The sequence below is a fragment of the Meles meles genome, chromosome 2 (genome assembly GCF_922984935.1).
Source record: "Meles meles chromosome 2, mMelMel3.1 paternal haplotype, whole genome shotgun sequence".
Lineage (NCBI taxonomy): Eukaryota > Metazoa > Chordata > Mammalia > Carnivora > Mustelidae > Meles > Meles meles.
In genome coordinates, this window is record NC_060067.1 from 144699328 (window position 1) to 144712340 (window position 13013).

General features: G+C 34.8%; 1 protein-coding gene across 7 annotated transcripts in view; it reads left to right on the forward strand.

Annotated features, from left to right (window-relative positions):
- Positions 1 to 13013, forward strand: part of LRBA (LPS responsive beige-like anchor protein) — a 759801-nt gene that overhangs the window by 728584 nt on the left and 18204 nt on the right. The gene's annotated exons all lie outside the window — the stretch shown is intronic.

Sequence of the window (13013 nt, forward strand, 5' to 3'; positions counted from 1 at the left end):
AATTGGCTCTTAGTTTTTCAGATGGGAAATGAAAATGTTCACCAACAGCCTTAAACATCTTTATGAAACTATGCTGAAGGCAGTAAAACAAAAAATGTGTAACCATTTAAAATTGTAATTCACAGAAGGCAAAAAAGGAAGCAGCTACCATTAAAACCAATCGCACACAGCTGCAGAAAAGAAATGGCTTTAGAAAAACACATTAAGAAGTAGGAGAAAACAATTAAAGGGACCACCTGAAAAATGAGAATTTAATTAAAATGATTATGACAACACTGCAAGAATAGCTTTAGATTTTTACTTCATAAGGTAGAGCATTTTAACTGCTCTTAAATATTTACAGTTTCTTAATTTAAAGCAAGTTGCCTTGTATTTGGTTTAGGAAGCACCATTTTCTCCCAGATTGCTTTACCTGAATATCATGGTACTTCGCTCCAAACTATGAAATAGTCTGAATATGTTTCAGTCCATCCCATTTTGGATTGACTTCTTCAAGCTGTGCTTAGTAAATGTGTAATATTTGATTGAAAATGAAACATTTTAATTATTAAATTAATAATAATTAAATATTTCAGAAAATATTTAGTCAAAAACCAGTATATAATTTTAAAAGAAGTGTATGGGAAATATTTTATAAAAGTTGTTTATGCTTTTTTTGTTTTATGTGATGGGTAAACATAATTTTTATTAAATCCTCCAATATATATTTCGTATGTTACGCAAATCAGGGACAATTCCCTATACAAATAGAATATGAAAAATCACTTTAAGACTGTGAAGCTTTGGATAATACAGACTTTGTGATCAGGTCAGACTTGGTGTATGTGTTTCAGTGGGGAGGCAGTGTGTCTGTGTATTCCACATATTTACACAGACATCTGCATTTTATATGTAATTAGGATAACATTTTTAAACATGTAGACTTGGGGATTTTGTTTGTCACTTCTGTTTGAGAAAGACTTCATGTTCTTTACATTATGGATTCTTACATTCTGCTCCTTCATTTCTGGCCTTTTAGGAGGGTCTACTTTCAATCTCTTTTTTTCTTCTGTCTATAAATTTAGTTACCGAGATTCAGTAAATGATCTAAGACAAACCTAGGCTTGACATAAATAATAAATATACAGTTTGTTACTTAGGTAAAAATATTTAGGAAGAATTTTGTCTTGCCTTAAAATAATGCGTTTCATGCACCTACAGCATTCCAAACAAGAAAAGAATTTTTGGTTTGGTTTTTGTTTTTTTTATTTCCTTGACCTAATTGTGTTCTATATGTTATACATGGTAATTACCAATGTGTACTCTGAGAAGTAGCTAAAGGCTTATTAGCAACACTTATACGTAGTGGCCGTTATTCAGAAATTAACGTGTATTTTTAAACTAGAAATATTCAGCTTTTCCAGAAGGGAGAAATATATATTTAAATACCCTATAAATCATCCTAGAGATGGTTTTTACATGCTTGTCCTCTAAAAAAATGAATCAAGAAGCATTGACCAAATCCTGGAGTTTTGAGTAAAGCAAATCTAAGTTCCGAGCTTTGCTGTGGTCCTTCTGTCTTGTCTGTAAAATGAAAGCAACAATAGTAACTGACTTAAGGTGTTATCAGAAGCACAGAATGCTCAGAGCAAATAAATCACCACACAAACACTATCTTGTTGGCATTAGAGTATATATTATAATGTTATATTTTTCATAAAGCAGTTCATCTATATCCTCTCATTGTCTGCAGTATGGTGGATATTAACTCCTAGTAATGCTGGTAATGAAAAGGGAAGAAAAATAAAAGAATAACATAACAGCACATCTAATAAAAATTTTAGAAAATTGTAATGTATCTTGACTACATTAAATTACCTTTCTCAAAGTGAACCTCATCCTTTCTGGCCCTTTTATAGTGTCTGATGTCCCAATCTAATTTTGCTTTAGCTTTGAAGGATGAATCTGGGAGAAAGACAAATAGGCACTTTTTCATATAATGAGAATTTCCACGCATTAGACTAGAAAAATGAACAAGCCAGTTTAAGCTTTTCAAAAGAAAATGACAAACCAAAAAAAAAAAGACATTTTTACCATGTGTGTGAACTGTGTTTTACACATTCATGCAGGCTGGTTTGGATTTTATAAGCCTCTGGTTCGTTGATGGCTCCATGATGCAGCCGCTGAAGTCAGAGCTTTTCAGATGAGGAATTTTAGGTTATACTTATTCCTACATTTTATCTCCTGGATGCAATATAAATGACCTTTAAGAAACAGCTACACTTTTTTTTTTTAACATATAATTTCACTCTGGTCTATAAATGCACACAGTGCCTCAACTTAAATTTTTGAACACAGACTTTTTTCTCTCGAAGAGAAAATTAAAGAACTATTTAACTATTGCTTTTTCTGCATTTTATAGGTCTCACTCAAGCATTTAGTTTGTGTGTGTTTTTGTTTTTTTCCCAAAAAATGATGAGAATAAGCTAGTGATTTTTCTTCCTAGGGTCATATGCCTGTGCCGTTTTCTATAAATCTGACATTAGTGCTGTATGTAAAGTTCACAGCTTTATTCCTATTTTTTAAAAAATCACGTTATCAAGTATTAAAATACACATTACTTGGGCAAAATCTGGCTAATTCGGCTGCATAAAACCTGTATTTAGTTTATCTTGGGCTTTTAAAAGGATACACATGTTTTATAAACTCTGCCTAGGTCACATGGCAAAAACCTTGTTTTCCTGTATAACAGATAGTTTTTCATCTTCGACTCTTTTGTTTTGTGATAGTTATCTCCTGTGGAATGCAATTTTCTTACCAAAAAGAAAAATTAAGATACAGTTCCACTTAGTTGTAGATTTTTAAATAAAATTAACCGAGAACATTTTAACGAAAGATTTTTCTCCATGGACGCATACCTCCCTTTGCCCTAGTACTCTTTGTGTTTTACAACTGCATTTGTGTACCAAAATGCTTTACTGAAACATGCATTTTTTCCTCAGAATAGGGCTATACAGACTGTACATTTGCAAATTTTGGAGAAAATGTGCCACAGTGCATTCTGTTGACATTTAAATACTTTAAACTTTGAAATGGTCTTATAAACGAGATGAAAATTTACAAAATAGTTATTAACTATGATTTTTGTATTACTAGATCATAAACTTAAAATTAAATGCTTATTAAGTATTTTCAGGCTTCTGAGTAATTTTTTTTAAAAAGCAGTTGATGAGCTTGAGAAGCAAATGGTTGCTGACTGAGGGTGTTGTGTGGATGTGTGTATATAGTATTTCAGTAAAGTACTTTTCCATTCTCACATTCTGTTTTTGATTTGATTGAAAGGTGGCATTTTTTTCCTCTTTGCAATCAGACATGCTAATCTATGTCAGCTTTCTCCTTTATGGGAATGGCGTCTACTGAAAGGGAAAAAAAAGCAGAAGTATTGAAGTTTTTTTCATAACAACAAGATTCTGTTCTTTAAGAATATTTCAGCACCATTAATTAGAAAGAAGGTTTTATTAACCATAAGGCTAGCACTAACAGACCACAGAGCTGTTTTTTAAAGTACTGTATGCCATAGCTGCCCTGCTTTTTCTCTGTCTAAAACTTCATTTTGTTATACTCTCATCAATCACCTCAGTCATTACCGTAAATCCTACTGTTGTTAATTTTACTAGTATCACCCTAATGAGACATTCCTGCTATAATTAAAAATGAATTCTAACTTTCAGGCATTCTAAATTTTTTTTTAATGAATTTAGAATGATCTTGCCATATGACTATAAATACCACTCATATACATGGACTACTCATCAGTCTATAAGAAAAGTGGTATCATTATATGTCCAGGTGTGAATTATTTACTGGTTGCTCCTGTGCACATGTGCTTCTGCATATGTATATTTTTATGCACATATTTAGGAATTATGTTCTTTCTGTCATGAAGCCTAATATGTTTTACTGAAGCTACTGATAAATCCTTATTCTTTGTCTTGTCAAAATATAGGCGGATGTAACACAAACAGTACTACTCTCTGTAAGTAGGTGTCCTAGAGCACCATCTGCTGGATGTACTTGGGGACGTAATGTTGGTAAATTTGAAAATCAGTACTTGAAAAGTCAGCTGTACTTTGTTTTTAATTGGCTGTGATGTATTATTTATGGATCATAAATGCCAGGATATGTATATTTGTGCTGAGCCATATGAGTTTGTAAAAGAAATCACTTCCTTCTTTTCTCCCACCCTCGGGTGGATTTGGAAATTTATAATAAATACATTGTTTAAGGAAAAAGTAAGCACAACTTATGCCTAACGAAACAAAGCCATCAGTTTGTCATGAGATATACTCTTACCTTCTTGATCATGGGTCTTCAGTAAGCTACAGTGGAAGAAAATTGTTTGGATATTTTAACCTTATGTTCACTTGATTCTGAATATGAAAGCAGTGCTCAAAACAAGTAGCCTTGTTGTACCTGGGGTACGACTCTTGATCTGATTCTTTGTCTAGAGCATGAGTTCTTGTATTCACCTCATCGAGAGCTTTCCTTGTGGCCTGACTTCTGGCGTACTCTGTTGTACTAACACTAAGACTGCCCTGTATTTTTCTTTTTTTCTTGAAGAATTCATCAAGTTGGGTTTGAAGCAGCATGTTGGCAGTGTTCAAGTTCAGGAGACATTAAACTACTACGTTTATGAAATTCTCCAGAAGGTCCAGGATGTTTAGTGCTCCATGATGTAATGCAGGCCCTCGAGTTCCAGCAAAACAACTCTGTATTTACTGCTTGTAACTAATAGTAGATGTGGTAAAAGGAATTATATTCATATGGCAAATGAATACAACCTTAATGCGCACCATATGCAGAGTGGTGGCGTGATGTGCCAATATATCACATTTATTTACCTTGTTTAGTTGCAGAGAAAAATGATTATACCATTCAGCCATAGGCTGCAGTCCTACAAATATGAAAACCGAAGAAATGATGATTTACACCCTCAAATAGAAACTGAGTATCTTCATGTGTAGACTTTAACAGTGCCACACCAAAGAAAGTTGCTTGTCTCATACTTTATGCTCAGATGGGAAATTTAGTTTCAAATAATTGGTAGAACTAATGTCAGGAGATCTGAGTTCCCTCTAGGCAATTAAAGTTCTCAAAGAAAATTGTGAGTGTACCTTCTTTCATTTAATTGAAACCGAATATGCCTTAAAATTGCAAAATCGCAAGCTCCTTCTTCCATCCCTAAAAGCTGGATTCTTCTGCTTTTTGAATATTGGGTGTGTGTCCATGTGTGTGTGTGCGTGTATGTGTGCGTGTATGTGTGCGTGTGTGTGTGTGTGTAAAATTACAGGAGAACCACTGTAAGGACACATTTAATCAAGACCTCCTGGAACAATGTATTAGACTGACTTTATCACCTTCCAAAAAGTTCCTTTCTTTAGAGAAATGGTCGGACAGTTTGGTGTATATGTACTTCATACTATACTTTAGATAGTCCTGAGAATTTATTAAAAGAGACCCATTTTTATATGAAATTAAATACTTTTAAATTCTTCTAATGATTTCTTTTACAAAGCCACAATTGCTCTAGTCTTTAAAGTAATTTTGCTCATAAATAGGCTTGGCCAGACTTCAGATTCTAGATTTGAAGTATTTTTTAGTTAGGAAAAAAATCCTTAGAATTCTTTATGCTTCCCATGGCTAAGGCTTCGTGACTGCTAAACTTTTTAGCTTTTATTCTTGTACCTTGTAATTTTCTACAACTGAGAGATTGCTTTATTTCCTTGGAGTAAATGGCATCAGGGTGTTTCTTTTTTTTAATTGTAATAAAATTGACATACATAACATATTCGTTTCAGATGTATGACATGATGACTTGATAATATGTATATATTGCAAAATGATTACCACAGTTTATTTAGGTAACATCCATCACCATATATGTTATAAATTCTTTCCTGTGATGAAAATCTACTCTCTTAGCAACTTTCAAACATACAATATAGTATTATTACTATAGTTACCATGCTGAACATTACCAAGACTTATTTATTTTATAATTGAAAGTTTGTACCTTTTGACCACCTTTGCCATCTCCCCTCCCCACCAACTGCCAGTCTGTTCTTTGTATCTCTAAGTTCAGTTTTTTTGTTTGTTTGGTTTTGGGTTTGTTTTTTTTTTTTAATTCCACATATAAGTGAGATTATAAAGTATTTTTCTTTCTCAGTCTGGCTCATTTCAGTTAGCATAATGCCCTCAAGGTCCACCTTATTTTCACAAGTGACAGGAGATCTCCTCTTTTTTAAACGAATGAATAATAATACACGGATATATTTTTTTTTGTGTGTGTGTGTGTGTGTGTACAAACACACACACATGTGAAGTACAAACATATTCTTTATCCATTTATCCCTTGGTGGATACACGTTGCTTCCATGTCTTGGCTATTATACATAATGCTGCAGTGAACATGAGGGTATAGATATCCTTACAAGGCAGTCTTTTCATTCCTTCAGATAGATATTTAGAAGTGGAATTGCTGCATTATAAGATAGTTTATTTTTAATTTTTTGAGGAACTTCGTATTGCTTTCCATAGTTGCTGTAGCAATCTATATTTCTACCAACAGTGCATGAGGGTTCCCTCCTCTCTACATCTTCTCCAACACTTGTTATTATTCCTTTTATTTTTTTTTTTAAGGATAGTCTTAAGTGAAAGTAGGGTTTTTTTAAGATTTTATTTTTAAGCAATCTCTGTACCCAACATGGGACTTAAACTCCCAACCCTGAGATCAAGAGTTGCATGCTCTCCTGACTGAGCTAGCTAGGCATCCCTATTTATTGTCTTTTTAATAACAGCTATTCTAACAAGTGTGAGGTGATATCTCATTGTGGTTTTGATTTGCATTTCCCTGATGATGAGTGATGTTGAGCACCTTTTTATGTACCTGTTGGCCATCTGTATGTCTTCTTTGGAAAAAATACCTATTCACATTCTCTGCCATTCATTCATTCATTCACTCACTCGTTCATTCATTCGTCTGCCCATTTTTATAAATCACATTGTTTTATGCTTGTTTCTTTTTTGCTGTTGAGTTGTATGAGCTCTTTATGTATTTTGGATATTATTAGATATATAATTTGCAAGCATTTTCTCCTACTCCGTAGGTTGCCTTTTCATTTTGCTGATGGTTTCTTCTGCTCTACAGAAGCATTTTAGTTTGAAGTAGTCCTGCTTGTTTGTTTTTTGCTTTTGTTGCCTTTGCTTTTAGTGTCAAATTCAGAATGTTTCTAATAGACAAAGATGTGAAATATTTTTATCTACATTCTTTTTTGGAGGCAGAATTTTATGTTCATATTACTAGACACTAGATATACAGTTATAGGAGCTATCAATGAATTAGAGTGAATATTAAGCCTCTTTTGGGGGCTTCAACAAATGAAAAGTCTCAAGAAAGTAGGAAAAAGAAATACATCAGTTAAGTAGAATTTGATATGTTCAGAGGGTGAAATACTGCATGGCCATTAATGTATTATGTTTGTGGTATTGACATGGAAAATATGCTGTCTGTATCATTCAGTGTAAAAGATCACCAAACTACATGTATAAGGTATCTTATAGGTATCTAGGTCTATGGATATGCTTTGTATTCTGTGTGTATTTATGCATAGGTAAAAGTCCAGAATGACAGCCAACACAGTATTTTTTATTATGTTATTTAGCAGTGGTTATTTATAGCTAGTGGAATTTAGAGGTGTTTTTTCATTTCCTTCTTCATAATTTACTAAATTATCTGTTTTATAATGAGTATGTGTGACTTTGATAATCAGAGACAAAGATATATTGGGGAGGAATACCTAATTATATTAATATACCTTCACTTCCTGCTCTAGGCTTCTAGCTATTAGTTTCATCAGAATTTATATGGATTGTTAGGGAAGGCTGAAAAGTCTAAGAAAAGGAAGAATGGGAGAAATCAAAGTATGGTTTTTAGAAATTAAACAAAAGAATGACAAGAAACAAAAATAATCTTGACCATCTCTAATTTTCATTTATGCAGCATATAATTAGACATGATCCCTACTTTTGCTGAAAGGAATATCTACAACAGTAAAAATCATTCAATTATTACTTGTACTACTTTACTCCTAGGTGATGCTGGGCACCATCAGAAACATTTCGCATAGTAGTACTAGGTGACTACTATTATTACACTTGTTTTATAGATGAGGCACAGAGAGATTATAAATATGTCTTTACTTGCTGCCCAGGGCCCTGAAGCTCCTAGATCTTATTGAAACTATGAGAATATGCCCACGGGAGGTCACATAGTTAGAATTCTAGGCCAGAGGTGCCATTCTGAATCACTAAACTGTACTGCAGTTTGTACTGCAGTTTGATGAATTGAGCCATCACCTATAGAAAATTTGATGCAGTCCTGTCACTAAAGCATGCTTTGTTTTCGCAAAGGAAAATACAGAGATAATTTTGCTAAACTGAATTCTTCGGATGGTATGCATCATGTTAGGATTTTGAGTTTTTATTTATTTTGAAAGAGAGAGAGCATTAGCGGGGGTGGGGAGGGGCGAGGAGGGCAAAGGGAGAGGGGAGAAGCAGGCTCCCTGATGAGCAGGGAGCCCATCCTGGGGCTCAATCCCAGAACACAGGGATCACAAGAAGGCAAAAGTTTAACCCACTGAGCCACCCAGGCACCCTAGGATTTTGTGTTGTTTGGGGTGGGGTTTTGGTTTTTGTTTTGTTTTGGTTTTTTTTGGAGATTTTATTTAATATTTGTCAGAGAGAGAGAGAGAGCATAAGCAGGGGCAGAGGGAGAAGCAAGGAGCCCGACAAGGGACTTGATCCCAGGACTCTGGGATCATGACCTGAACAGAAGACAGACGCTTCAGGACTGAACCACCCAGGTGCCCCTCGTTTTGTGGTTTTGTTGTTGTTGTTGTTGTTTTATGATTTTATTTATTTATTTGACAGACAGAGACTGCAAGTAGGCGGGGGTGGGGGGGGGGTGGGGTGGGGAGACGGAGGAGCAGGCTCCCTGCTGAGCAGAGAGGAGAGCCCGATTCGGGGCTTGATCCCAGGAACTTGGGATCATGACCTGAGCCGAAGGCAGAGGCTTTAACCCACTGAGCCACCCAGGTGCCCCCCTCATTTTGTTTTTTGAGAGAGTGCTCCAGCGGGGGAGGGGCAGAGAAAGAGGGAGAGAAATCTTAAGCAGCTCCACCCCAGCACAGAGCCTGAGATGGGTGGGTGCTTAATCTCAGGACAACAGTCTCATGACCCTGAGGTCATGACCTGAGGCAAAATCAAGAGTCATACACTTAACCAACTGAGTCACCCAGGCACCCAGGATTTTGTATTTTTAAATATTATTACACAATTTAGGGTTATATTTTAAGTATACAATTGTAGATATAAACTCACACAAGCACATTTTCTAATTTTGCTTAGAAGAGAGAAGGAAATGCACACAGAGACAGAGACAGAGAGGAGAAAGATTATAAACCAGGAACTTATAAAGGATTTTTGTACCAACATTATCTTGTCTTGTATTAATAATTCTAGTATTATTTATAAGAGGAAGCTACCAAAATTTGCTGTCTTATGTTTGTCCCACCCAAAGTGCAGCTTTGGCTTATTTTCTGTAGTCTGTATGTTTGACCAAATTACCATGTTTTTCACCAAAGAGACAATGATGAATGGAGAGGAGGAGAAGGGTTGGTGGAGATAGAAGGAATAGAACAAATTTCATATAATTTCCCTTTGCATAATTAAAGTGTAGTGTTATAATTCCCATCGGGACACTAGGAAGTTAATGGGAAAGGTTTAAGAAACATTTAGTAGCTAACCTCATTTCCGCTTCAGAAAGCCATTTCCTTTCTCGGTTTGCCATTATGGTAAGCCACATGAGAAAGCTTAGTGTATAGTTTTCACGTGAATTTTTTCTCTCTGTATTGTAGTAATCAAAATGTAATTAAAATGGAATAAATGGCCAGTGCAAAACAGAAGTATCCATCTTTAGGAAATGACTGGCATATATTATATAATACTTATAAAACTTCTATATATACCTAATAACTTTTATATTTAGCTTTAAATTTGTGTTTTCTTTCAGAATGAATACTCTATTGAAATGGCTTTTTTTAACAAAGCTGGGTTTCATATTGTGTTTTACCTCCGTAAGAGGTCAGATGGTATTACGTTTTAATGATGTGGAAAATTATATCAGTTGTTTTTATTTAAGGACTTTATTAATTGCTGTGAAATATTCATTTTGTATAAAAATTCATTTGTAATAAATAGTTTGAACTTCAGAACAGTTTTTTGACCTTTCCAAATATAGGTATTTATAATTTGCAGGTTTATAGTAAGGTACTACAAAACCTGATCCACTGACCATTTAGAATCAAGTCATTTGCCAATACAAGACTATATTTTATTCCCCTCTTGGTTTCCACAGTGCATTGCACATAATATATATCCAATAAAGGCTATTAAGTGAACGAAGGAGTAAGCGAATGAATGAAAAAGCAATTGGAAAATCTTAACTTTTGGCCCAGGAGTCATGTACACTAAGTATTAATTGAAAAAACTAATTTCATTTCTACAAAAGTAGGAATAGGGGGATGTTGAACCAAACTTCGTTTCATAATAAATGGTATTAAAAAAATGAGGAATGAATGCAGGGGATTCTTTCTCTGCTAATAACATATTTAAACTGCTAATGAGAACTTTGTGGTATATTTTAAAGTAATTTAATTTTTGTAAGACTGAGGAGATGATGCCAAAAATACCAAGAACTTTATTTTTTAAAATGTAAGTCAAAAGTTTGCCAGAAATACATGTCTGGTCTATTTTTACCTGGATTATTAATTCCCCTTGCCTTAATGGAGACATATCTTTTGAAGTATTTTTCTCATTGAATATTTATGAACAGGGTGCTAGAGAAATTACTGTTTCTTCTTCTCTTCTTTGAGGTATAACTGTAAGGGGTTCAGGGTCCATTTGCTAGAGAAATACACTTAGTTATGAGGGCACCAAAGAAACGCAGTTAATAAAAACATTTGTTATCCTGCTAATGGTGTAAAACATGTCACCTCATATTTTAAAAACATAGGTCCAGTAGAAATGCTAACTGGGTATTATGGAGATCTTGTGCTGCTTAAATTCAAGTTGGGTTGTTAGAATAGTGTCTGTAAATTTGTACTGATATTTCCAGTATTATGTACTGAGAAAAGCACATCTGTAAAAACTGGTGTGTCCTGGTATTGTTGGCAGGATTTGGGCTGTCTTTAATCTCCTTTGACTTGTTCATCTTCCTTTAAGGCCATCCATAATGATGCACCGAGTATCCTTTTCAGCCTTTGGTTAGGATTTGCATCAGTAGTCATAAACCTGCTCTCCGGACAAAGACACCATTTCCTTTGAAGTAATTGCTCAGGCTTTTCAAAGCAGTCCAAGAAGTCTATCCTCTTTCTCTTTTTATTTTTCTTTAAGGAGAGTTTGAAGTGTAGCCCCTTAAACTAGCAACAAGATAAATTTTTCTCTCAGCTTTATTGAAAGCCATGACGATTTTTCAAGCAGTAAGACTTTAAAAGGTTCTTAAAGGAATCTGTTCTGCTTTATGATCTAGCTTTTGGTAGATCCTGCTATCCCAAAGAGCAAAAGTAAAGACTTCTTGTATCCATTAACTACTGCAAATTTTTTTTAAATGCTTTTTTTTTTTAAGATTTTATTTATTTATTTGACAGACAGAGATCACAAGTATGCAAAGAGGCAGGCAGAGAGAGAGGAGGAAGCAGGCTCCCTGCTGAGCAGAGAGCCCGATGCAGGGCTGGATCCCAGAACCCTGGGATCATGACCTGAGCTGAAGGCAGAGGCTTTAACCCACGGAGCCACGCAGGTGCCCTACTACTGCAAATTTTTATCAAATAATTAATCTGATATTTTTCAGAAGGCTTTTATTTTTTTTTTCCTGCTCTTTATTTGGTTTAGAGACTTCAGTAAAAAATGGTGATAGCGTTGGGGTCTTCGAAAAAGCACTGTATGGCCAGTATTGTTTTATTTGAGTTGCTTTTCCCCCTTAAGTGTTAACTCTCAGGGCTGGCATGAGGTTGGGATGTGAGTGCTACCATGGCAATGAGTATACATGACTCCTAGATTTTGTTTCTAGACTTTCCAAACAAATATGTACGGATATGGAGCAGTTTTTCCTTTCCTTTCTGTAGGAGATTATTGCTGAGCTCTGTGATGCAGGATGATATATAATAGTGTAACTCCAGAGAAATAGATTGTGTGAGTCACATATAAAGCCTGTCTTCTGCCTCTGATTTCCCCCTCTACCCTTATTCCAAGTGGTCCCCAAAGTATCTGTTGCATTTAAACAGTTTGGATCTGTTGGATTTAAGTCCCATATCCTATAATTCTATTTACTATAGAGAAATTTTAATATTTAAAACACTTGGTTTATTGGAACTTACAAAAATCCAATAAGTATTTACTGTGAACAGAATTTTTTGATGAGAAAATGTAAAGAATACTCAATCTGCATAGCAGACAATAAAGGGAATACACACACGGTCTTTAAACAAGACTGGAAATAGCTTTTTTAAGAGGATTTGATATCCCTCCTTATATTCTTGTACGTGGATTTTAGGGGCTATTAATGTGCATTTCCTAACGGGGAGGGAATGTTAAATAGCAGTCTTCTTACTGGAAACCCAGCGAGTGTTTGTGAAACCAGTTACCTGAGAACAACCCAGTGGTCATAAGTTTACCCTTATGTTTTTAATTTGTTGTTTTTCTTTTCCTTTCCTTTTTTTTTCTTCTGTATTTCCTGAACTGTCTAACCTGCTTCCTGGGTTAGAGAACATTTTGCCAAACTTTGAAGCCAAAGTCCTAGCACTGAACAATTCTTTATTTGGAGATCAGACTTTAGGAAAAGAAAATCTTTTACAGTATTGAAATCATGCAATATGTGTATGTCTTCTGACTTGTGGAGGGAGAAATGATTGGTATAG